The following is a 22,019-nucleotide window of genomic DNA, read 5'->3' as shown; positions in this document are numbered from 1 at the left end:
TTATTTTGGATGCCAGCCGGCAAAATATCCCTCTGTGCATCCCCCATATATAAGACAACGTCTTTAATATGTTTTTATGTTTGCCAACTATTATCCCTGTTTGACAGGGTCACCAACCACGCTGCAGCAGCACTATCTGCAGGTCTCAGTCTAGTACCTGAGTGTGTAAATACAGACTTCAGGATAGCCTCCTGTTTTTATCAACAGGTACCTATTAAAGTGGCCGTATCCTAAGACGGCAGTGCCACCTTTTTTGACAAACGTGTGAGCGCCTTATCCACCCTAGGGGATATCTCCCAGCGTAACTTATCCTCCTGGCGGGAAAGGGTACGCCATCCGTAACTTTTTATAAATTACCAGTTTCTTAACGGGGGAACCCACGCTTTTCACACACTTCATTTATTCATCTGATGGGGGAACAAAACACTGCCTGTTTTTTCTCCCCAAACCTAAAACCCATTTATAGAGGTTAAAGTCAGAAATGTATAACACATTTTTTATTGCCGGGATCAAGTCACGGATTGGATTGTGTATATGTCTCCACCTTGTCGACACTGGAGTCAGACTCCGTGTCGACATCTGTGTCTGCCATCTGAGAGAGCGGGCGTTTTTGAGCCCCTGATGGCCTTTGAGACGCCTGGGCAGGCGCGGGCTGCGAAGCCGGCTGTCCCACAGCTGTTACGTCATCCACCCTTTTATGTAAGGAGTTGACACTGTCGGTTAATACCTTTTACCTCTCTATCCACTCTGGTGTCGGCCCCACAGGGGGCGACATCACATATATCGGCCTCTGTTCCGTCACCATATAAGCCTCCTCATTCAACATGTCGACACAGCCGTACCGACACACCGCAGACACACAGGGAATGCTCTAAACGAGGACAGGACCCACAAAAGCCCTTTTGGGGGGACAGAGTGAGAGTATGCCAGCACACACCAGAGCGCTATATACTGCAGGGACTAACTGAGTTATGTCCCCTATAGCTTTATATCTATATATATAATGTATACTGCGCCTAAATTTAGTGCCCCCTCTCTCTTTTTTTAACCCTTGTAGACTGCAGGGGAGAGCCAGGGAGCTTCCCTCCAACGGAGCTGTGAGGGAAAATGGCGCCAGTGTGCTGAGGAGATAGGCTCCGCCCCTTTTTCGCGGCCTATTCTCCCGTTTTTTATGGACTTCTGGCAGGGGTATTTACCTCATATATAGCCCCTGGGGCTATATATTGAGGTATTTTTGCCAGCCAAGGTGTTTTTATTGCTGCCTCAGGGCGCCCCCCCCCCAGCGCCCTGCACCCTCAGTGACCGGAGTATGAAGTGTGTGAGAGGAGCAATGGCGCACAGCTGCAGTGCTGTGCGCTACCTTGGTGAAGACTGATGTCTTCTGCCGCCGATTTTCCGGACCATCTTCTTGCTTCTGGCTCTGTAAGGGGGACGGCGGCGCGGCTCCGGGACCGAACATCAAGGCTGGGCCTGCGGTCGATCCCTCTGGAGCTAATGGTGTCCAGTAGCCTAAGAAGCCCAATCCGGCTGCAAGCAGGCGAGTTCGCTTCTTCTCCCCTTAGTCCCTCGCTGCAGTGAGCCTGTTGCCAGCAGGTCTCACTGAAAAGAACAAATTCTAAGACTATAACTTTCTAAGAGCTCAGGAGAGCCCCTAGTGTGCATCCAACCTCGGCCGGGCACGAAATCTAACTGAGGCTTGGAGGAGGGTCATAGTGGGAGGAGCCAGTGCACACCAGGTAGTCTAAGATCTTTCTAGAGTGCCCAGCCTCCTTCGGAGCCCGCTATTCCCCATGGTCCTTACGGAGTTCCCAGCATCCACTAGGACGTTAGAGAAAACAAACCTAAACTAAAACTTTCACTAAGAAGCTCAGGAGAGCCCCTAGTGTGCACCCTTCTCGTCGGGCACAGAAATCTAACTGAGGCTTGGAGGAGGGTCATAGGGGGAGGAGCCAGTGCACACCAGTTAGTCCTAAAGCTTTCTTTAGATGTGCCCAGTCTCCTGCGGAGCCGCTATTCCCCATGGTCCTTACGGAGTCCCCAGCATCCACTTAGGACGTTAGAGAAACACTCATTATCTGTGCTGCATTGTGTAGTATATAGTAGGAGTACAGTGCATAATTTTGCTGACCACCAGTATATAATATATAGGAGTACGGTACAGAAGGCCACTGCTGTACCTACCTCTGTGTCGTCAAGTATACTATCCATCCATACCTGTGGTGCATTTAAGTTTTGCACAGTTTGCTGACCACCAGTATATAATATATAGCATTACGGTACAGTAGGCCACTGCTGTACCTACCTCTGTGTCGTCAAGTATACTATCCATCTACATTCTATACCTGTGGTGCATTTTAGTTTTGCAGTTTGCTGACAGTGACCACCAGTATATACATACCCTCCAACTGTACCTTTTTAATAGGTACAGTACCTTTTTTTTATGGTCTGTACCTATTTTTGGCTCTCCAAACTTCCATTGAAAGTATAGGAAAAGGGACATGACCACGCCCCCTTTACCCGTGACCACGCCCCCTTTCTAATTTGTACCGATTTGTGTGTGTAAAATGTTGGAGGGTATGGTATATATAGCAGTACGGTACGGAAGGCCACTGCTGTACCTACCTCTGTGTCGTCAAGTATACTATCCATCTACATTCTATACCTGTGGTGCATTTTAGTTTTGCAGTTTGCTGACAGTGACCACCAGTATATATAGCAGTACGGTACGGAAGGCCACTGCTGTATCTACCTCTGTGTCGTCAGCTATACTATCCATCTAGATTCTATACCTGTGGTGCATTTCAGTTGTGCAGTTTTCTGACACAGTGGCCACCAGTATATATAGCAGTACGGTACGGAAGGCCACTGCTGTACCTACCTCTGTGTCGTCAAGTATACTATCCATGTACATTCTATACCTGTGGTGCATTTCAGTTGTGCAGTTTGCTGACACAGTGACCACCAGTATATATAGCAGTACGGTACGGAAGGCCACTGCTGTACCTACCTCTGTGTCGTCAAGTATACTATCCATCTACATTCTATACCTGTGGTGCATTTTAGTTTTGCAGTTTGCTGACAGTGACCACCAGTATATATACAGCGACCTTGGTGCGCCTCTTTTTTTCTTTGCATCATGTGCTGTTTGGGGACAATTTTTTTGAAGTGCCATCCTGCCTGACACTGCAGTGCCACTTCTAGATGGGCCAGGTGTTTGTGTCGGCCACTTGGGTCGCTTAGCTTAGTCACACAGCGACCTTGGTGCGCCTCTTTTTTCTTTGCATCATGTGCTGTTTGGGGACAATTTTTTTGAAGTGCCATCCTTCCTGACACTGCAGTGCCACTCCTAGATGGGCCAGGTGTTTGTGTCGGCCACTTGTGTCGCTTAGCTTAGCCATCCAGCGACCTCGGTGCAAATTTTAGGACTAAAAATAATATTGTGAGGTGTGAGGTGTTCAGAATAGACTGGAAATGAGTGGAAATTATGGTTATTGAGGTTAATAATACTATGGGATCAAAATGACCCCATACAGGAGGCAGATATAACATGTGCAGAGAGAGTTAGATTTGGGTGTCCCAAATCTAACTCTCTCTCTGCAAATGTTATATCTGCCTCCCCTGCAGTGCACATGGGGGGTCATTCCGAGTTGTTCGCTCGCAAGCGGATTTTAGCAGATTTGCTCATGCTAAGCCGCCGCCTACTGGGAGTGAATCTTAGCATCTTAAAATTGCGAACGATGTATTCGCAATATTGCGATTACACACCTCGTAGCAGTTTCTGAGTAGCTCCAGACTTACTCGGCATCTGCGATCATTTCAGTGCTTGTCGTTCCTGGTTTGACGTCACAAACACACCCAGCGTTCGCCCAGACACTCCCCCGTTTCTCCGGCCACTCCTGCGTTTTTTCCGGAAACGGTAGCGTTTTTTCCCACACGCCCATAAAACGGCCTGTTTCCGCCCAGTAACACCCATTTCCTGTCAATCACATTACGATCGCCAGAACGATGAAAAAGCCGTGAGTAAAAATCCTAACTGCATAGCAAATTTACTTGGCGCAGTCGCAGTGCGGACATTGCGCATGCGCATTAAACGGAAAATCGCTGCGATGCGAAGATTTTTACCGAGCGAACAACTCGGAATGACCCCCCATGGTTTTGCCCAACTGCTAACAAATTTCCTGCTGCGATCAACTTGGAATTACCCCCACGGTCTCGCTCCTTTCATCTCCCACTGCCTCTCTCTCGCTCCCTCTGTATCCTTCAGTCTCTCACTGTCTCTCTCTCACCCCCTGTCTCTCACTTTCTTACACCCTCTGTCTCTCTCTCTCCCTCTGTCTCCCACTGGCTCTGGTGGAGCAGCAGGGATAACCCATGTGTGGTCACCATCAATTAGATTTTATTAGCCATAAAGTAATAAATGGAAAGGGAATTTTTTAAGTATTGAAAATACAGCTAGTGCTTTACTTATAACCAAATCACTGGTTACAAAGGTAATAAATGAGTTTCCCGCGAGACATCTTTCATTTTTGGGGTTGTGCATTTATTTCTACAACTTCTATCACTTGCCTTGCTTGATCTTTGACCTTCTATGGGGGTCATTCCGAGTTGATCGTAGCTGTGCTAAATTTAGCACAGCTACGATCATAAACTCAGACATGCGGGGGGACGCCCAGCACAGGGCTATTCCGCCCTGCATGTCAGTGCCCCCCCCCCCCCCCGCAAAAATACAAATCATCGCACAGAGGCGATGCCTTTGTATTTGAGGAGAAACTCCCAGCCAGCGCAGCTTCTGCGGCTGGCCGGGAGTTACTCGTCGCTCCCGCTGGCCACAGCGGCTGCGTGAGACGTCACGCAGCCGCCGCGGCCCATCCCCCGAACCGTCCGGCCACGCCTGCGTTGGCCGGACCGCTCCCCCTAAACGGCGGCTTAACGCCGCCGTTCAGCCCCCTCCCGCCTAGCGACCGCCTCTGTCTCAGAGGAGATCGCTAGGTAACGACAGCTGCCATGCGCTGGCGCATGCGCAGTTCCGACCCGATCGCTGCGACAAACTGCAGCGAGCGATCGGGTCGGAATGACCCCCTATGTGCTTCAGCGGGAAGCGGTTAGTTTCTCGGCGGTCAGTTTATACTGCATCCTTATTGCAGCTCTATCCTTCTGCTCTCCAGCTTTCCCTCAGTACAACTGTAGCACACTGTGCAGTGTTGCTGCCAAGTTCCTATTCCGGCGCCCGGAAATCCACCACAACTACCCGCAGCAGCATCACCTTTATCCTGGGACATGCAGTTCAACAAGGCTGATTTCTTAAATTGATATTGCAACCTGATGTACATTTATGTGATATCAATCCATTAAGATTAATGTGAAGTTTTACTATATCATTGATGTTTTTGTTTGTTTTTTCTTTGTTTTGTTTTTATATATGATTAAAGATTATTTCCCTAATAAATTGTGTCTTGCTAACTTTCCATACAAGTGGTGTACATATATCTATCTATCTATCTATCTATCTATCTATCTATCTATCTATCTATCTATCTATCTATGTAGAGAAATTTATTTATTTATTTATTATTTTCTTTCTCCTTTAATTGTTATTATTGCTATTCCATTGGATAGAGATTGGAGGGAATACTGTGGTTCAATTGTGTCACCGATTCAACATTTAGGAACTAGCGGTTTATTTATCTATTTACAAGTATTAATATCTATTATAATACCACAGATAGGGGACTTTGTACTCCCTCAAATAGCGCCAAGGAATGTTTCAGGTTGTTTTTTTTTTGTTGAGCCCAGAACATGGTTTTTCAGGTTAAAAATGCTCAATATTTTAAGACCTATACACATTTTCTTTAATAGAGGATCTGTTATAATATTCCTGCAGTAGAAAAAAAGTACAACCCCCATTATTATGAAAACTTACACACCACCTACTACAACCATAGGCATCCGTGACCTTTCCTTAAGAGCGAGTTTACATCTTGTGCGTTTATACAGCTATGAAACTGTTCCATGACCTTTCCTTTTTTAATGTACATAGTACATAACGGAATGCATTTAATGATAGCATATACAAAGCTGTCAGACCAATCTCTGTTAAATAAATTGGGCAATAGACTAAAGCACCTTGTGAAGATTCTGATAGAGAAAGGCATGACAGGAATGGATCTAACCTTTCTCTACAGCATAAATCACTATAAGGCAGCCACAGACAAGTGGATTAAGCAGGACATGAAACTATAGTCTTATGCTCTCCAGAGAACACAAGCTTGTCTTAGCCAGCATCACCTTCTATCCTCCGTCTTAGTCAACCGGGTTTTTACATCGTGTCAACACTTAACCTGTCTCTGTCAGTCGATAGACATCAAACCCAGGGTGCTACCAGATGTTCCACCATGTACTGAAATATAGCTGCCTGCCAGGATTTCAATCAGACATGGGGGTAAATTTACTAAGATGGGAGTTCTATTTAAGATGGGATGCTGCCCATAGCAACCAATCAGATTCTACTTCTCATTTAGCTAGCACCTTCTAGAAGATAATACCTGGGATCTGATTGGTTGCTATTGGCAACATCCCATCTCAAATAGAACTCCCATCTTAGTAAATTTACCCCTTGGAAAATCATAGCTACACAGCATCGTGTACCGTGACTGCCTACAAGGCCTGAGGTGCCCCCTGCTGGTGCACGGCCGCAAAGCACACAGTGTGGGGTAAATGAGGGGAGTCTTCCAGCGTTATGACTATCGCACCTCATTATACAAGGTAAATAGACATGTGTGAGGCTGTTTATGGATTCAGAGACAAGCTCTTGCTGGTACGGTGCATCCGGCTAGACCGGCATGGTGGTAACGTATCTCACCTCAGCAGATGGCTAACATCACACTCGTCATAATATTCCTCTACCCACTCATGGACGGGAGAACCTTTTAAGCCAACACAGAGGCATTGATGTCTGGAGCCCAAGTGACAATGAGAAATGACCTGACCTCTGTCCCGGCTAATTAGCATATTTACAGTACGTACAAGCTGCACGCTCCGGCGTAACATGACGTTAATGAGCAGAATTATGTATCTGTAAATATGAAAATAATAAAAGAAAAAAAAAGTGGGAATAATTACATACCCGTGGATCTGATGCAGTGCGACTGCACGGTACTTCTACTTTTCCCACTTATTTTCCAATTCCAATAACTTGGGCAGAATGAGTGTGATGTTAAACTACAATTAATTCCAGTAAGTTCTTTCTGCCCAGGTTATTACTGTTGGAAAATCAGTCGGAAAGATGGAGGGGCATCCACTGCCACTTTCCTGTCCGCTCATGGCTGCTCACTACATTATAGTAATACGAGAAGCCGCTTTTGTATAGTAAATCTGTGACCGATGTTCTTGTGTCTGCTGCCATCTTTATTAGTATCTGGACGTACACCAACCCCATGCTGTGTGCACATGATACATCTGCAGGCTACGTTCAAGCAAAAGTCTTAAACCTCTGCAACGCTCCTGTGACTGTCCTACAGCTCTACTGTGACACTCCCGCAGCACTCCTGTGACACTCCAACAACACTCCTGTGACACTCCAACAACACTCCTGTGACACTCCAACAACATTCCTGTGACACTCCAACAACACTCCCGTGACACTCCAACAACACTTCTGTGACACTCCAACAACATTCCTGTGACACTCCAACAACACTCCTGTGACACTCCAACAACACTCCTGTGACACTCCAACAACATTCCTGTGACACTCCAACAACACTCCTGTGACACTCCAACAACACTCCCGTGACACTCCAACAACACTTCTGTGACACTCCAACAACATTCCTGTGACACTCCAACAACCCTCCTGTGACACTCCAACAACATTCCTGTGACACTCCAACAACACTCCTGTGACACTCCATCAACATTCCTGTGACACTCCAACAACACTCCTGTGACACTCCAACAACATTCCTGTGACACTCCAACAACATTCCTGTGACACTCCAACAACAATCCTGTGACACTCCAACAACACTCCTGTGACACTCCAACAACACTCCTGTGACACTCCAACAACACTCCCGTGACGCCTCCACAGCGCTCCTGTGACAATTCCGCTGCGCTCCAGTGACACTCCAACAACACTCCTGTGACACTCCAACAACACTCCCGTGACGCCTCCACAGCGCTCCTGTGACACTTCCGCTGCGCTCCTGTGACACTCCAACAACACTCCTGTGACACTCCAACAACATTCCTGTGACACTCCAACAACACTCCCGTGACGCCTCCACAGCGCTCCTGTGACAATTCCGCTGCGCTCCAGTGACACTCCAACAACACTCCTGTGACACTCCAACAACACTCCTGTGACACTCCAACAACACTCCCGTGACGCCTCCACAGCGCTCCTGTGACACTTCCGCTGCGCTCCTGTGACACTCCAACAACACTCCTGTGACACTCCAACAACACTCCCGTGACGCCTCCACAGCGCTCCTGTGACACTTCCGCTGTGCTCCTGTGACACTCCAACAACACTCCTGTGACACTCCAACAACACTCCCGTGACGCCTCCACAGCACTCCTGTGACACTTCCGCTGTGCTCCTGTGACACTCCAACAACACTCCTGTGACACTCCAACAACGCTCCTGTGACGCCTCCACAGCGCTCCTGTGACACTTCTGCTGTGCTCCTGTGACACTCCAACAACACTCCTGTGACACTCCAACAACACTCCTGTGACACTCCAACAACGCTCCTGTGACGCCTCCACAGCGCTCCTGTGACACTTCCGCTGTGCTCCTGTGACACTCCAACAACACTCCTGTGACGCCGCCACAGCGCTCCTGTGACACTTCCGCTGCGCTCCTGTGACACTCCAACAACGCTCCTGTTACACACCAACAAAACTCCTGTGACGCCTCCACAGCGCTCCTGTGACGCTCCTGTGACACTCCCGCAGCGCTCCTGTGACACTCCAACAACATTCCTGTGACGCCTCCACAGCGCTCCTGTGACACTTCCGCTGCGCTCCTGTGACACTCCAACAACTCTCCTGTGACACTTCAACAACATTCCTGTGACACTCCAACAACACTCCCGTGACGCCTCCACAGCGCTCCTGTGACAATTCCGCTGCGCTCCAGTGACACTCCAACAACACTCCTGTGACACTCCAACAACACTCCTGTGACACTCCAACAACATTCCTGTGACACTCCAACAACACTCCCGTGACGCCTCCAGAGCGCTCCTGTGACACTTCCGCTGCGCTCCTGTGACACTCCAACAACACTCCTGTGACACTCCAAAACGCTCCTGTGACACTTCCGCTGTGCTCCTGTGACACTCCAACAACACTCCTGTGACACTCCAACAACGCTCCTGTGACGCCTCCACAGCGCTCCTGTGACACTTCCGCTGTGCTCCTGTGACACTCCAACAACACTCCTGTGACACTCCAACAACGCTCCTGTTACACACCAACAAAACTCCTGTGACGCCTCCACAGCGCTCCTGTGACACTCCAACAACACTCCTGTGACACTCCAACAACATTCCTGTGACACTCCAACAACACTCCCGTGACGCCTCCACAGCGCTCCTGTGACAATTCCGCTGCGCTCCAGTGACACTCCAACAACACTCCTGTGACACTCCAACAACACTCCCGTGACGCCTCCAGAGCGCTCCTGTGACACTTCCGCTGCGCTCCTGTGACACTCCAACAACACTCCTGTGACACTCCAAAACGCTCCTGTGACACTTCCGCTGTGCTCCTGTGACACTCCAACAACACTCCTGTGACACTCCAACAACGCTCCTGTGACGCCTCCACAGCGCTCCTGTGACACTTCCGCTGTGCTCTTGTGACACTCCAACAACACTCCTGTGACACTCCAACAACGCTCCTGTTACACACCAACAAAACTCCTGTGACGCCTCCACAGCGCTCCTGTGACACTCCCGCAGTGCTCCTGTGACACTCCAACAACACTCCTGTGACACTCCAACAACACTCCCGTGGCGCCTCCACAGTGCTCCTGTGACACTTCCGCTGCGCTCCTGTGACACTCCAACAACACTCCTGTGACACTCCAACAACACTCCCGTGACGCCTCCACAGCGCTCCTGTGACACTTCCGCTGCGCTCCTGTGACACTCCAACAACACTCCTGTGACACTCCAACAACACTCCCGTGACGCCTCCACAGTGCTCCTGTGACACTTCCGCTGCGCTCCTGTGACACTCCAACAACGCTCCTGTGACACTCCAACAACACTCCCGTGACGCCTCCACAGCGCTCCTGTGACACTTCCGCTGCGCTCCTGTGACACTCCAACAACACTCCTGTGACACTCCAACAACGCTCCTGTGACGCCTCCACAGCGCTCCTGTGACACTTCCGCTGTGCTCCTGTGACACTCCAACAACACTCCTGTGACACTCCAACAACGCTCCTGTGACGCCTCCACAGCGCTCCTGTGACACTTCCGCTGTGCTCCTGTGACACTCCAACAAAACTCCCGTGACGCCTCCACAGCGCTCCTGTGACACTTCCGCTGTGCTCCTGTGACACTCCAACAACACTCCCGTGACGCCTCCACAGCACTCCTGTGACACTTCCGCTGTGCTCCTGTGACACTCCAACAACACTCCTGTGACGCCTCCACAGCGCTCCTGTGACACTTCCGCTGTGCTCCTGTGACACTCCAACAACACTCCCGTGACGCCTCCACAGTGCTCCTGTGACACTTCCGCTGTGCTCCTGTGACACTCCAACAACACTCCTCTGACACTCCAACAACGCTCCTGTGACGCCTCCGCAGCGCTCCTGTGACACTTCCACTGCGCTCCTGTGACACTCCAACAACGCTCCTGTGACGCCTCCACAGCGCTCCTGTGACACTTCCGCTGCGCTCCTGTGACACTCCAACAACGCTCCTGTTACACACCAACAACGCTCCTGTGACGCCTCCACAGCGCTCCTGTGACACTCCCGCAGCGCTCCTGTGACACTCCAATAACACTCCTGTGACACTTCCACTGCGCTCCTGTGACACTCCCACAGCGCTCCTGTGACACTCCTGCAACGCTGCTGTGACACCTCCACATCACTCCTGTGACACTCCAACAACGCTCCTGTGACACCTCCACAGCGCTCCTGTGACACTCCAACAACACTCCTGTGACACTCCAAAACGCTCCTGTGACACTTCCGCTGTGCTCCTGTGACACTCCAACAACACTCCTGTGACACTCCAACAACGCTCCTGTGACGCCTCCACAGTGCTCCTGTGACACTTCCGCTGTGCTCCTGTGACACTCCAACAACACTCCTGTGACACTCCAACAACGCTCCTGTTACACACCAACAAAACTCCTGTGACGCCTCCACAGCGCTCCTGTGACACTCCCGCAGTGCTCCTGTGACACTCCAACAACACTCCTGTGACACTCCAACAACACTCCCGTGGCGCCTCCACAGTGCTCCTGTGACACTTCCGCTGCGCTCCTGTGACACTCCAACAACACTCCTGTGACACTCCAACAACACTCCCGTGACGCCTCCACAGCGCTCCTGTGACACTTCCGCTGCGCTCCTGTGACACTCCAACAACACTCCTGTGACACTCCAACAACACTCCCGTGACGCCTCCACAGTGCTCCTGTGACACTTCCGCTGCGCTCCTGTGACACTCCAACAACGCTCCTGTGACACTCCAACAACACTCCCGTGACGCCTCCACAGCGCTCCTGTGACACTTCCGCTGCGCTCCTGTGACACTCCAACAACACTCCTGTGACACTCCAACAACGCTCCTGTGACGCCTCCACAGCGCTCCTGTGACACTTCCGCTGTGCTCCTGTGACACTCCAACAACACTCCTGTGACACTCCAACAACGCTCCTGTGACGCCTCCACAGCGCTCCTGTGACACTTCCGCTGTGCTCCTGTGACACTCCAACAACACTCCTGTGACACTCCAACAACGCTCCTGTGACGCCTCCACAGCGCTCCTGTGACACTTCCGCTGTGCTCCTGTGACACTCCAACAAAACTCCCGTGACGCCTCCACAGCGCTCCTGTGACACTTCCGCTGTGCTCCTGTGACACTCCAACAACACTCCCGTGACGCCTCCACAGCACTCCTGTGACACTTCCGCTGTGCTCCTGTGACACTCCAACAACACTCCTGTGACGCCTCCACAGCGCTCCTGTGACACTTCCGCTGTGCTCCTGTGACACTCCAACAACACTCCCGTGACGCCTCCACAGTGCTCCTGTGACACTTCCGCTGTGCTCCTGTGACACTCCAACAACACTCCTCTGACACTCCAACAACGCTCCTGTGACGCCTCTGCAGCGCTCCTGTGACGCCTCCACAGCGCTCCTGTGACACTTCCGCTGCGCTCCTGTGACACTCCAACAACGCTCCTGTTACACACCAACAACGCTCCTGTGACGCCTCCACAGCGCTCCTGTGACACTCCCGCAGCGCTCCTGTGACACTCCAATAACACTCCTGTGACACTTCCACTGCGCTCCTGTGACACTCCCACAGCGCTCCTGTGACACTCCTGCAACGCTGCTGTGACACCTCCACATCACTCCTGTGACACTCCAACAACGCTCCTGTGACACTCCGGCAGCGCTCCTGTGACACTCCAATAACACTCCTGTGACACTCCGGCAGCAGTACTTTCTGTGACACTCCCGCAGCACTCCTGACACACTCCAACAACACTCCTGTGACACTCCGGCAGCGCTCCTGTGACACTCCTGCAACGCTCCTGTGACACTCCAATAACGCTCCTGTGACACTCCGGCAGCGCTCCTGTGACTCCCTCAATACTCCTGGCATATCTGGCTGCTTCTCCTCCTGGATGCTGGGTCTGAGGGAGTCCCAGTGCCTCACTGTTTCTGCATACCAAAGCCCTTAATCGTGGTACAACCGCAGGACCAGCGGGGGAGCAGCCATCTTGGAAGGAAAGGCTGAAGGGCTGGATGCCTGCACTATATGTAGCTGCTGCTAGATAGGGACAGTGGGAAAATCTCCATCCCTCCATATGGTATACTACTGTAATATTATAGCGCTGCTTTCCCTAAGCATGTCCTGAAATAAGTTAAAGACTGTAGGGCAGCATGACAAACCAGAGTCACACCATTCTTGTACTGTAACTGCTCCATAATGAAGTATTTAAAGTCTTCAATCGACCTGCACAGGTTGTTGCAAAGACACCAAATTACTGCCTTGCCCCGGGTGACATAAATCCTAGTTTCGGCCGTGGCCCCTTTATTCTCAAAGGTTCTTATCATACAGCTTAGACTTGGCCTACCATCAGACAGTTAAAACCATGGACAATTTCCCAAGTTAAACAAAGCATACAGTAGATTTTGGAGATTGGCCCTGATAACTAACACCATCTATAGGCTACAGTATCAATAGAGACCTATACTGTGCGTAAGTGCAGCCCAAGGGCTCACATGTGCAGTGGGGAAACTGGATCGGAATAGACAGGATAAAACAGACACCCAACTGACTTTTAAAACAACTGAATTCCACCCTTAGTGTGAGGATGCCGCGGTTGGTCATGTGACTTTAGTTCATATGCAGTAAACGTCTAAGGATAAAGATTAGGCTTTGTCTGTCTGAGTCGTAGGAATTCGGTCAAATCTAATTCTTGATCATGACCTCTAGGATTAGTCATACTCAGAGCTCCACTGGAACTGACTCTACTACAAGGAATGATACTCCTACTGTATACCCTATGTTGATGTATTATCTAAAACGTTAGACTTTATCATTTCACCAGTGCAGACGCACGATGATCACATTTCAGAGGTTATATATACTTTGGAGTCCAATGTACATAATGTGCACATCATTTATCAAATTCTTGTTTCTGTAACCTTGCCCGGTAAGTTTCGCTCTTAGCTTGCCAACGACTGTAAACATTAGCTGCCAGTGAGTTGCGTGTTACAGGTATCTATAACGTAAGGACGCGATAACGCTACAAAATATTTCCACGATTAGATTTTTAACATACATCACATTCTAGATTTGTTCCAGACTTCCGTAATAAAATCTGTTATCCAGAATTTTCAATACACTTGCAAATTATTGTACCTTGGCCCTGGCGCTCCATGATATGAATCAGACCGGGCTATTGCTCCCAGAGTGTGCGGCTCTACCTCTGAAAGACCATAAAATGCTGGGAACAACCAGCCACTTGTCGGACGCCTGACGCTTCATTTCCAGAAGATATAAAAATAAGAATTTACTTACCGGTAATTCTATTTCTCGTAGTCCGTAGTGGATGCTGGGGACTCCGTAAGGACTATGGTGAATAGCGGGCTCAGCAGGAGACTGGGCACTCTAAAGAAAGATTTAGTACTATCTGGTGTGCACTGGCTCCTCCCTCTATGCCCCTCCTCTAGACCTCAGTTAAGGAAACTGTGCCCGGAAGAGCTGACATTACAAGGAAAGGATTTTGGAATCCAGGGTAAGACTCATACCAGCCACACCAATCACACCGTATAACTTGTGATAAACTTACCCAGTTAACAGTATGAACAAACAATAGAGCATCAACCAATGGATGCCAACATAACATAACCCTTTATTAAGCAATAACTATATACACGTATTGCAGGAAGTCCGCACTAGGGACGGGCGCCCAGCATCCACTACGGACTACGAGAAATAGAATTACTGGTAAGTAAATTCTTATTTTCTCTAACGTCCTAGTGGATGCTGGGGACTCCGTAAGGACCATGGGGATTATACCAAAGCTCCCAAACGGGCGGGAGAGTGCGGATGACTCTGCAGCACCGAATGGGCAAACACCAGGTCCTCCTCAGCCAGGGTATCAAACTTGTAGAACTTTGTAAATGTGTTTGAACCCGACCAAGTAGCAGCTCGGCAAAGCTGTAATGCCGAGACCCCTCGGGCAGCCGCCCAAGAAGAGCCCACCTTCCTTGTGGAATGGGCTTTTACTGATTTTGGATGCGGCAATCCAGCCGCAGAATGAGCCTGCTGAATCATGTTACAGATCCAGCAAGCAATGGTTTGCTTTGAAGCAGGAGCACCCAGCTTGTTGGATGCATACAGGATAAACAGCGAGTCAGTCTTCCTGACTCCAGCCGTCCTGGCAACATAGATCTTCAAAGCCCTGACTGCATCAAGCAACTTGGAATCCTCCAAGTCACGAGTAGCCGCAGGCACCACAATGGGTTGGTTCAGATGAAAAGATGACACCACCTTTGGCAGAAACTGCGGACGAGTTCGCAATTCTGCCCTGTCCATATGGAAAACCAGATAGGGGCTTTTACATGACAAAGCCGACAATTCTGACACACGCCTAGCTGAAGCTAGGGCCAACAGCATGACCACTTTCCACGTGAGATACTTTAGCTCCACCGTCTTAAGTGGCTCAAACCAATGGGATTTCAAGAAAGCCAAAACCACGTTAAGATCCCAGGGTGCCACTGGTGGCACAAAAGGAGGTTGAATATGCAACACTCCCTTAACAAACGTCTGAACCTCAGGCAGTGAAGCCAGTTCTTTTTGAAAGAAAATGGATAGGGCCGAAATCTGGACTTTTATGGACCCTAATTTCTGGCCCATAGTCACACCCGACTGTAGGAACTGCAGGAATCGACCGAGTTGGAATTCCTCTGTAGGGGCCTTCCTGGCCTTACACCAAGCAACATATTTTCGCCATATATGGTGATAATGTTTCGCTGTCACGTCCTTCCTAGCCTTTATCAGCGTAGGAATAACTGCTTCCGGAATGCCCTTTTCTGCTAGGATCCGGTGTTCAACCGCCATGCCGTCAAACGCAGCCGCGGTAAGTCTTGGAACAGACAGGGCCCCTGTTGTAACAGGTCCTGTCTGAGAGGCAGAGGCCATGGGTCCTCTGTGAGCATTTCTTGCAATTCCGGGTACCAAGTTCGTCTTGGCCAATCCGGAACAATGAGTATTGTTCTCACTCCTCTTTTTCTTACAATTCTGAGCACCTTTGGTATGAGAGGAAGAGGAGGAAACACATAGACCGACTGGAACACCCACGGTGTTACCAGTGCGTCCACAGCTATCGCCTGAGGGTCCCTGGACCTGGCGCAATATCTTTTTAGCTTTTTGTTGATACGGGACGCCATCATGTCCACCTGTGGCAGTTCCCATCTATTTGCAATCTGCGTGAAGACTTCTTGATGAAGTCCCCACTCTCCCGGGTGGAGGTCGTGTCTGCTGAGGAAGCCTGCTTCCCAGTTGTCCACTCCCGGAATGAACACTGCTGACAGTGCTAGTACGTGATTCTCCGCCCACCGAAGAATCCTGGTGGCTTCTGCCATTGCCACCCTGCTTCTTGTGCCGCCCTGGCGGTTTACATGGGCCACTGCCGTGATGTTGTCTGACTGAATCAGCACCGGTTGGTTTCGAAGTAGAGGCTCCGCTTGACTCAGGGCGTTGTATATGGCCCTTAGTTCCAGGATATTGATGTGCAGACAAGTCTCCTGACTTGACCACAACCCTTGGAAGTTTCTTCCTTGAGTGACTGCCCCCCACCCTCGGAGGCTTGCATCCGTGGTCACCAGGACCCAGTCCTGTATGCCGAATCTGCGGCCCTCGAGGAGGTGAGCACCTTGTAGCCACCACAGAAGAGACACCCTGGCCCTGGGGGACAGGGTGATCATCCGATGCATCTGAAGATGCGATCCGGACCACTTGTCCAGCAGATCCCACTGAAAGATCCTCGCATGGAACCTGCCGAAGGGAATGGCTTCGTATGATGCCACCATCTTTCCCAGGACTCGTGTGCAGTGATGCACCGACACCTGTTTTGGCTTTAGGAGGTCTCTGACCAGAGTCACGAGCTCCTGAGCCTTCACCTCCGGGAGAAACACCTTCTTCTGGTCTGTGTCCAGAATCATGCCCAGGAAGGGCAGACGCGTCGCAGGAATCAGCTGCGACTTTGGAATGTTCAGAATCCAGCCGTGCTGACGCAACACTTCCTGAGAGTGTGCTACACTGAACAGCAACCGCTCCCTGGACCTCGCCTTTATGAGGAGATCGTCCAAGTATGGGATAATTGTAACCCCTTGCTTCCGAAGGAGTACCATCATCTCCGCCATCACTTTGGTAAAAACTCTCGGTGCCGTGGACAGGCCAAACGGCAACGTCTGGAATTGGTAATGACAGTCCCGTACCACAAACCTGAGGTACTCCTGATGAGGCGGATAAATGGGGACATGCAAGTAAGCATCCTTGATGTCCAGAGACACCATAAAATCCCCTTCCTCCAGGCTTGCAATGACCGCTCTGAGCGATTCCATTTTGAACTTGAATGTCTTCAGATAAATGTTCAGGGATTTTAAATTTAAAATGGGTCTGACCGAACCGTCCGGTTTCGGTACCACAAACATAGTGGAATAGTAGCCCCTTCCCCGTTGAAGGGGGGGGACCTCTACCACCACTTTCTGGAGAAAAAGTTTGTGAATTGCCTCCACCACTATCTCCCTTTCCATGGGGGAAGCTGGTAAGGCCGATTTTAGGTAACGGTGAGGGGGCATCACCTCGAATTCCAGTTTGTATCCCTGAGACACAATTTGTATAGCCCAAGGATCCACCTGTGAGCGAACCCACTGGTGGCTGAAATGTCGGAGACGCGCCCCCACAGCTCCTGGCTCCGCCTGTGGAGCCCCAGCGTCATGCGGTGGATTTAGTAGAAGCCGGGGAAGACTTTTGTTCCTGGGAACTAGCTGCGTGGTGCAGCTTTTTTCCTCTACCCCTGCCTCTGGCAAGAAAGGACGCACCTCTGACCTTCTTGCTCCTCTGAGAACGAAAGGACTGCATTTGATAATACGGTGCTTTCTTAGGTTGTGGAGGGACATAAGGCAAGAAATTTGACTTCCCAGCCGTAGCTGTGGAAACTAGGTCCGAGAGACCGTCCCCAAACAATTCCTCACCCTTATAAGGTAAAACCTCCATGTGTTTTTTAGAGTCGGTATCCCCTGTCCATTGCCGAGTTCATAAGACCCTTCTGGCAGAAATGGACATAGCGTTAACTCTAGAGCCCAGCAGGCAAATGTCCCTCTGGGCATCCCGCATATATAGGACCGCGTCCTTGATATGTGCCAGGGTCTGTAGAACAGTGTCCCTGTCCAGGGTATCCAACTCCTCAGACAGAGAATCCGTCCATGCAGCTACCGCACTACACATCCAGGCCGAAGCAATTGCTGGCCTCAGCAGGGTGCCAGAATATGTATAAACTGACTTCAGGATAGCTTCCTGCTTTCTATCCGCAGGATCCTTTAGGGCGGCCGTATCCTGAGACGGCAGGGCCACCTTCTTAGACAAGCGTGTCAACACCTTGTCTACCCTAGGGGAGGATTCCCAGCGTAACCTGTCCGTTGGCGGGAAAGGATACGCCATAAGTAATCTCTTGGAAACTATCACCTTCCTGTCAGGGGAAAACCACGCTTTTTCACATAATTCATTTAATTCATGTGAAGGGGGAAAAGTCACTTCATGCTTTTTCTCCCCATACATATAAATCCTCTTGTCAGGGACAGGATTTTCCTCAGAAATGTGTAATACATCCTTCATAGCTACAATCATGTAGCGTAAGGCTTTAGTCATTTTAGGCTGCAACTTTGCCTCATCGTCATCGACACTGGAGTCAGATTCCGTGTCGACATCTGTGTCAACTATCTGGGATAGTGTGCGCTTTTGGGACCCTGACGGCCTCTGCGCTGTAGGATCAGGCACGGGTTGAGACCCTGCCTGTCCCCCGGTTACAGTTTTATCCAATCTGTTATGCAAGGAGTTTACATTATCATTTAACACCTTCCACATATCCATCCAATCAGGTGTCGGCACCGTCGGCGGCGACACCACACTCAGCTGCACCTGTTCTGCCTCCACGTATCCTTCCTCATCAAACATGTCGACACAGGCGTACCGACACACAGCACACACACAGGGAATGCTCTGACTGAGGACAGGACCCCACAAAGGCTTTTGGGGAGACAGAGAGAGAGTATGCCAGCACACACCAGAGCGCTATATAATTAGGGATTACACTGTAACTTTGTGTTTACCCTGTAACTGCTGTTAATATATATACTGCGCCTAAATTTATGTGCCCCCCCTCTCTTTTTTACCCTCTATTGCACCTGTATACTGCAGGGGAGAGCCTGGGGAGCGTCCTTCCAGCGGAGCTGAGAAGAGAAAATGGCGCTGGTGTGCTGAGGAAGAAGGCCCCGCCCCCTCAGCGGCGGGCTTCTTTAATGTGTAAAAAATGGCGGGGGCTCTGGCATATATACAGTCCCAGACTGTATATATGTCTCTTTTTGCCAAAAAAGGTATTTAATTGCTGCCCAGGGCGCCCCCCCCCCCCCCCTGCGCCCTACAGTGACCGGAGTGTGCGGTGTGCTGTGGGAGCAATGGCGCACAGCTGCAGTGCTGCGCACTACCTTAGGTGAAGACAGGAGTCTTCAGCCGCCGATTTCGATGTCTTCATGTTTCTGCTGCTTCTGTTCTTCTGGCTCTGCGAGGGGGACGGCGGCGCGGCTCCGGGAACGGACGATCAAGGTTAGGTACCTGTGTTCGATCCCTCTGGAGCTAATGGTGTCCAGTAGCCTAAGAAGCGCTACCTAGCTGCCGTGAGTAGGTTTGCTTCTCTCCCCTCAGTCCCTCGTAGCAGTGAGTCTGTTGCCAGCAGAAGCTCTCTGAAAACAAAAACCTAACAAAATACTTTCTAATCTAGCAAGCTCAGGAGAGCCCACTAGGAGCACCCAGCTCGGCCGGGCACATATTCTAACTGAGGTCTGGAGGAGGGGCATAGAGGGAGGAGCCAGTGCACACCAGATAGTACTAAATCTTTCTTTAGAGTGCCCAGTCTCCTGCGGAGCCCGCTATTCCCCATGGTACTTACGGAGTCCCCAGCATCCACTAGGACGCTAGAGAAAGTGTCCTGGTGATAATTAAGTAATGTGATGTAAGAAGCTACACAGCTGTATCTCACTGTACATGTAACATATGTTTATGTTCTGTCTGGTCAGATAACTGTTTGATATGCAGTTGTGTGTAGTTTATAAAACGTGTAATACCCCGCTGTTAAAGAGCATGTGTACATTAACAAGATACAAATGGGTGTGGGTGTGGCAGGGGGTGACCCCAATACCCATCTCCACCTGCAATTGGAGCAGCGGTGGTGCAGTATCCACTTTAGACACTTTGCATGCAATGCAGCCAGAGTCACACGGGTATTGTGGGTAGGACAGTAAAGCAGTAAAGAGCCTGAGAGTATTTTAAGCGCTTCCTTAGCCACACTGCAGCTGTTTGTTGGGCTAAGGAAAAGAGCTGCAACTGCCAGGTACAGGGGCGTGGGGGGGGGGGAAGTACACCTAGGTCCCACTAGGTCCCTCCATCAGACCTGAGCTTGGGTAATTTGTCCCCTTAACCCTTCTTGGCGCCACTGACCGTGGATACAGAACCAAACGCGGGTATAAGATCATACGCTGAGTTATTTGAATCTATGGTGGTCATTCCGAGTTTTTCGCTCGCTAGCAGTGTTTAGCAGCCGTGCAAACGCTATGCCGCCGCCCACTGGGAGTGTATTTTAGCTTAGCAGAAGTGCAAACGAAAGGATCGCAGAGCGGCGGCAAACTTTTTTGTGCAGTTTTAGAGTAGCTCAATATCTACTCAGCGCTTGCGATCACTTCAGACTGTTCAGTTCCTGTTTTGACGTCACGAACACGCCTTGCGTTCGCCCAGCCACGACTGCGTTTTTCCTGGCACGCCTGCGTTTTCCGAACACTCCCTGAAAACGGTCAGTTGACACCCAGAAACGCCCACTTCCTGTCAATCACTCTGCGGCCAGCAGTGCGACTGAAAAGCTTTGCTAGACCCTGTGTGTAACTACATCGTTCATTGCAATTATACGACGCGCGTGCGCATTGCGCCGCATACGCATGCGCAGAAGTGCCGTTTTTTTGCTTCATCGCTGCGCAGCGATTGAATGAAGCTAGCGTAGAACTCGGAATGACCCCCTATGTAACCACTATTGATACAATATGCTTGGTTACATAGCTGTCATCACAATCAATCTGGCTTGAATGAAACTCTGCATTAACCCTGTATGCTCTGTTTTCTAGGTTCACACTGGCATTATTAACAGGATCCATAATGCAATGCATGTGAAGTGAACGCAAGGGAAGTTGATGGGGTGTCTGTCATTAACACACCCTGACTGTAGGGGTAAGCGCTGGTTACACACCGCATGTAAATGTTAATTGCAGTATCACTGGCATGTTCTTAAAGTCTGTGGTTAACCGGCCTACAGAATCCCAAACCACTGTTACTTGTCTCCTCCGCGGTGTATAACCGTATCCACTCACTGCGTTTTATGTAAGAGCTGGATGTGTGTATAATACAGATGTGTCTTCACACACCTAGCCTCAATATGCCACATGCGCGAGTAAGATGCGCTCAGCGATATAGCATTTTTTTTTTCATTTTTTTTGCATTTGCAACTGAATGTGTGTTTCATGGCAATGTGATGGGACAAAACCAATTCACGAGACTGCACCGATTATTTTGATATGCGACAACTGTGTGCGGCTGAGTCTGAAGTGCTACAATGCAGCGGCCGTGGCTTTTTTCCCACGCCAAGTTCCGCAGAGGGTTACTTAGGACAGAGCCAGGGGGCACACGCCCATGTTCTACAGACAGTAAGCTGACACCTGCTCAGGGTTAGCAAGTGAATGAGGTGCGTGCTGATGGGTCCATGTGTGTGTGATATTGTCATGACCCACCTGATGCGGTCACTGTGATAGGTGGACCCACATTTCTGGCCAAACGTGCTAAACGCCTCAATTGTAGTCAATGTTAAATTGTAGAGTTTATTATAACTGTTTTCAATATCAGCATTCTTAGTGGTATTCACCTGAATTTTCTTTTTTTCCTGTGTGGCACTATAAGTCTCAGCATGGTAGCAACTCCCCCATCCTT

At 50.1% G+C, this 22,019-nt stretch overlaps 1 protein-coding gene and 1 long non-coding RNA gene across 4 annotated transcripts in view; one reads left to right on the top strand and one right to left on the bottom strand.

Annotated features, from left to right (window-relative positions):
• The window catches only part of NTF4 (neurotrophin 4), a 264,224-nt gene that overhangs the window by 207,073 nt on the left and 35,132 nt on the right, over positions 1 to 22,019 (bottom strand). Inside the window, exon 1 of one of the 3 annotated variants that reach the window (XM_063942447.1) lies at positions 6,860 to 6,992. The exons of the other annotated variants lie outside the window; for them this stretch is intronic. The gene's annotated coding sequence lies outside the window, so the exon portion shown is untranslated. Of the gene's footprint in view, positions 1 to 6,859; positions 6,993 to 22,019 lie in introns of those variants that run through there. 3 annotated transcript variants of the gene reach the window in all.
• The window catches only part of LOC134965999 (uncharacterized), a 31,586-nt gene continuing 16,191 nt past the window's right edge, over positions 6,625 to 22,019 (top strand). Inside the window, exons 1-2 of the long non-coding RNA XR_010188564.1 lie at positions 6,625 to 6,762; positions 21,164 to 21,266. This is a non-coding gene — a long non-coding RNA (uncharacterized LOC134965999). The remainder of the gene's footprint in view (positions 6,763 to 21,163; positions 21,267 to 22,019) is intronic.

Source organism: Pseudophryne corroboree, chromosome 10 (genome assembly GCF_028390025.1).
Source record: "Pseudophryne corroboree isolate aPseCor3 chromosome 10, aPseCor3.hap2, whole genome shotgun sequence".
NCBI lineage: Eukaryota > Metazoa > Chordata > Amphibia > Anura > Myobatrachidae > Pseudophryne > Pseudophryne corroboree.
Note: the sequence above shows the minus strand (reverse complement) of the source record. Positions and strands in the feature narration are given on the sequence as shown.